Genomic DNA, 5,145 nt, shown 5'->3' on the forward strand with positions numbered 1-5,145 from the left:
GCCGTGTTATGGCAGCCAGAGTGGAGACTGGAGAACCCTCCCCCGGGCGCAGAGCGGTGTATCAGGTGGACACTCAGCATCCTTCACATTCCTGCATCACTGGACAGTAAAGGGCAAGCCTGTGCATTAAAGAGCTGAGTTAGTTCTTTTTTTTCTCTCCCCAATGATACTTTTTACGGTTGACATTTAAGCATGTGACGTTTGCTCAATACATTAAAAGGCTTTAAGCTGTAACATTCCTCTAGTGTTCCTCTGGAGGTTTACATTACGTATCCACATTGACCTTATCAAACTCTATTTTTCATGTTATATGGCACATACAAACTTGCATATATCTGACAAACACACTTGTTTCTGTATTTCAGTTTTTTTTTCCTATCAGGCCCAGTCTGCTCACAGCTCTAGAGTAGAGAACTAGAGTTCATTTTAATTTGTAAAAAAAAAAAAAAAAAAAAGACACGAGATGCAGTTCAGAGTGATTTAGGTCAGTACATCATAAAATCAATGGGGACAACCTTTACACTTCAATAAGAACAGGCTAAAGGTTTTTAATACCTCTAAGTAGAGCCATCTGCTGGCAATGATGAACCTGTCGTGCTGCCTTCATGTGCTCACAAAAAATTGTAAATATGAGCAAACAGTGAAGAAATGTTATTTCATGTTAGGACAAAAGAAATATAATGTTGGCAATTCAAAGTACAATTTATAATGTATTATGAGGCTCACTTGTAAGTGTCATGATATAGCCTATAAAATATTATATATATATTTTAGTATTTTAATCATAAGTGAATATTATGAGTTATCCCCAATGTGCATATTGTACATGTCATTCTCCTGTGGCTGCTGCTCATTGCATTGTGTACAATCATGTTTTGTTACCATTAAATACTTGTGCACAGCAAGTGGCATTTGCATGTCTCAGTCATGAACCAGCAATTTGAGCTCCCAGGGCATTTGTGTAAAAATCTCCTGTTCCCAGGAAGTGCAGCCACACAGGCAAAGGTCAACTCCACACAGGCTGTTGAATATCACAAAACTATTTGTTTTCTTGGCCTTATTTATCAGTTAGAAAACGTGATAAACACATGTACTGCTTTGTTCAGTGTATGTGATTATCCTCTGTGGCGTTTATTGACTTTTCAAAGACATGAAAACAAATCATTTAGTATAAAACAGGCTGGTTTTGCTGACCTCTTGTGGAAGCTACACTGAGTTAATGGACCAATTTAAATCGGACAAAATAAATAGCCAATTAAATACATTCAAGAGGCGGGACCGATAATTTACAAATGATAATATAATATCTATGTAATGTTTGAGTTGAGAGATCCATTCATTTAAGTTTGAAGTTATACAATTAATGAAAATAGATGTTTCAGACTAATGCACAAATTTGATGAAAGTCATGGGAGTAGGTGCTCATGAAATCATTCATGACATTTTTGACGAAATATTTTAAGAATTTCCTGACAACATTTGAAATAAACTAAAGTGCACAAAAGAGTGAATGAAATTCCTCCAGCAGGTCATCCTTTGTAAACTGTTTGGTTGTCCATTTCCTTTACTGAAATTTTAAAATATGACACAGGTCAGTCATGATTTATAGTGTGATTAGTCAACTATGGTATGACATTATTTTTTCACATTTTTTTTGTTTAACTAACTGGACTGCAGTTTGCTATTAAATCAGGAGCAATCATGAGTCACAAATCAATGACAACGCTTATCCTACCAACACCTTTCACTGAAAAAATACAATTCGGACTATTACATATATTATGCTCACATTACAACAACTTTCTAAAGTGGAAAAAGCCTCAGTGAAGGAGTTTGAATTTTCTTTTAAAAGATGCTATTTGTACATTTCCTGTACCAGCAAAAAGCAGTTTCTCACCAGGAGCAGGTGGTGGTGTTCGTCAGTTGATAAGAGCTTCAGCCATTGTTGCACTGACAAGAAAGGGGGTTATAATACGGCCTCTGAGCAGCGCTATGTCTTCATGTCAGAGTGGAGGGTACAGTGAGTCGCTAGTGGAAAGTGACGAGACAGGCCAGTGTTAGCTGATTAGCGTGCTGACTTCAGTTGAAGAAAAGAGTCAAGAGTCAACATTGGCGTTGTTTTACACCACTACAGAACTGTTGGCGAGTAAAGGAATGAAATTTGACCGTGAACTCGCAACGTTTCTTCTAGACTGGCTATGTAATAGCAAAACTTACAAATAGCTCCTTTACGGTAGCCCACAGCCTGGCCCCAGTGTACTGAGGTATTTTGTGGAGGACGATTGGCACAGACAAAAAGGCCCTATATAATATTGAAAGCACAGCAGAGCCTTTCAAATGAAAGAGGCAATCATAACAACATGTTTGAGATTCTTTTGGGAACTGAGAGCACAGAATGAACAGAGCACTTCAACTGTCAGTTGAACAGAGTTATCATGGAAATCACTGTCATTCAGTGTATGAATATTAGGATCTGGCACAGCACTCAGATGCCTTTGTATGAGTTAGCCAATATTTTGGGGTTATTGAACATATGATTCAACAAGACACAACCTCACCATCACTTTGTCACAGACAGCTAGATTCTCTTATATGCAATGAAACAATCACATGCTTGTACAGTCAAAGATAATTAAGTATTTGCATTAGAACTGAAAGCACACTGCAGCCATAACATATAGTATGTCAGGTGGATGGAAAAAGTCTGAACATGACATCTGTTTAACAGCCTGCAAATGATTATAGCAGAATTTCTAGTCCGTTTATTGCATCACTTCAGACCAGCCAACACTCAGCCACATGTACTGGCATGTTTTCAGTAGAGTCCACTCATCTGTACTGTACCTGTGAAATCATTTAAAAGTGAACATTTCTAGGACCTTGTTTTTGCGGGATGTTTCTGGTTTGCTACATGTGCACAATTTGCTTTTGTGTTCCCCTCTCCTTTTGCAGCATGTATGCCACTGAAGCACACACCACGTTTCAGCTGGGGGCAGTGTTGCTCTATAAATAGTTCATAAACCTCTCTTCTGATGCTGAACCCTGCTTAGTGATTCATAAAGTTTCATGTGTGCATGTGCAACAATGACCCAATCACTTACCTAAATTACCTCATCGTATAATTGAATTATTTTAGTTTCACTGCGTATTGAAGTCAACAGAGATCCGACCATCATGCGCCGTTCCAATTAACCAAACTGCGTTGTGAGTGAATCATGTGGATCGCTCGCCCAGCTGAAGTTAATTGCCACAGAAGAAACACTTAAGCCTGCCTCTTAAATACAGCGTCTTTGTTTGAGCATTTTTGTCCTTAGTGTAGCAGCAATCATTGTATTGTCATTGTTTGGATTTTTGAATCATCATCATCAGTGCTTTGTGCAACATACAAACAACCAATTCCAAGTTAACAGGCACTGGTTTATCAATGCGGCACCTGATTGCTTTGGCCCTCCGCCACTCGATGCATGTTTTTCATCCATCATCATCATAATAATATGACAACTTGCTGGTTTCACAATGAAAAAGCACAGAGGCCTTTAGTGAGGGGCATCATTTAGATGGACGATAAGGCAGTATATTGTAGGTACATTCACTTCCTCAAAGCTCAGGAGACCTTTAGGGAGGAAAATGTTTTCCAGCTGCGTGTCAAATAGAGTTGCTGTCTGTCCTGAAAAACAAACCAATCTGACCTTCATCACTTCGTTTTATCACATCTGAGAGAGGCGATTCTTCAAGTGCACTTTAGAATTTAATAAAGGCCTTTTCCTCTCATATTACATTACATACAATACGTTGCTTAATTACTTTGATTTGATTTATTGATGCTTGGCACAGAGGAGAAATATCCTGCCTGCGACCAATGACAAACCCACACTACACATCTTAAGCTGTGCCCTTGTACTCGAAGCATCTACAGCTTGGCACTAGCGGGTATATTGTTCCGAAATAGGCCATGATGACAAGTTGTTCACTAGTGACCGCTGACAGTGATATAAATTTTTCTTTCTGTCCTGCCTGTTGGCTCTAATGCCAGACCAAGAGAAAAGGCGCTGCTGTGAGCTTTATGACAAAATGCTTTATCCCCCATTAACCTTCACAGAGCGGGTATCAGGAGGGGATTTCAGGTGGAATAAAGCACCAGTGTCAATAGGCAGGTGTCACTGAGCTCAAAGGAGGCGACGGGGCTAGCATGAGCCGCCCTCTGTCCTTCATTTCTCCTCTTTCTTTTGGGGTCATTCCTTAGCCGGGCTCTGACAGCAACCACTGATAAGAAAATGATTAAGTATGGTGGACTCGACCACAATCCAATTCACGTTCTTGGTTGCTCTGCAGACTACAAAAAAGTTCAACAGCTTTTTGATTACTCTTCATATAAGCCATACATGCGTAAGCTTGCCTGACTTGGAGCATGAAATCCATTTACAGTACATTGTGTCACTGAATGTGCAACATGGAGGAGTGTGAATACTCACCCTGAATCAAAGTACTCAATGACACAATTCAGGCCAAACTCTTCACTGTATCTGGAATGGCTCAGTCTGAGTTCCACCAATGCACATGTACACATACTGTATGTACAACGGCTGATATAATCCACAGGGATCAGCAATCAGCCTTGAAATTCCTCCCATGATGCATCTGGGCACCCATGAAAATGGAAATGGCAGTCGATGGGGACCAATCTGCCTCCTCATCAGGGCTCTTCATTAAAGTCAAGCACTGTCCATTAGCGCCTGTAATCCTCCTCACCCGGTGCCACACACGACCTTGAGGTGTAACAGTACACACCGTTTTAACAGCTCCTGAGTTCTCACAGAGGTGTTGTAAATGTCAGAGGCACTTTTGTTGCTGGCTTTCATGGGGTGAAAAAGTTGTTTGGGAAACGGCATTTAAAGAGTTCTCTTAATGCCGCAATTCCTCACAGAGTCGTCAGTTACATTACAGCCAATCATAACCAGTCATTTAACTTATCCCCAGGATGCTGTCAACGCACAGTGTGACTTTTTTTTTTTTTTTTTTGCTGTCTACCACAGAATGTGATCATTCCTTGCTCACCATAGTAGCTGCTTAATTGAGCTGGATGCGCGTCAATGATTTCACTTAGAGGGGATCATCAAGATTCAGACAAGCACCTGGTCTTTTATG

This window comes from Seriola dumerili, unplaced genomic scaffold (assembly GCF_002260705.1).
Source record: "Seriola dumerili isolate Sdu_G_001 unplaced genomic scaffold, Sdu_1.0 BDQW01000478.1, whole genome shotgun sequence".
NCBI classification, from domain to species: domain Eukaryota; kingdom Metazoa; phylum Chordata; class Actinopteri; order Carangiformes; family Carangidae; genus Seriola; species Seriola dumerili.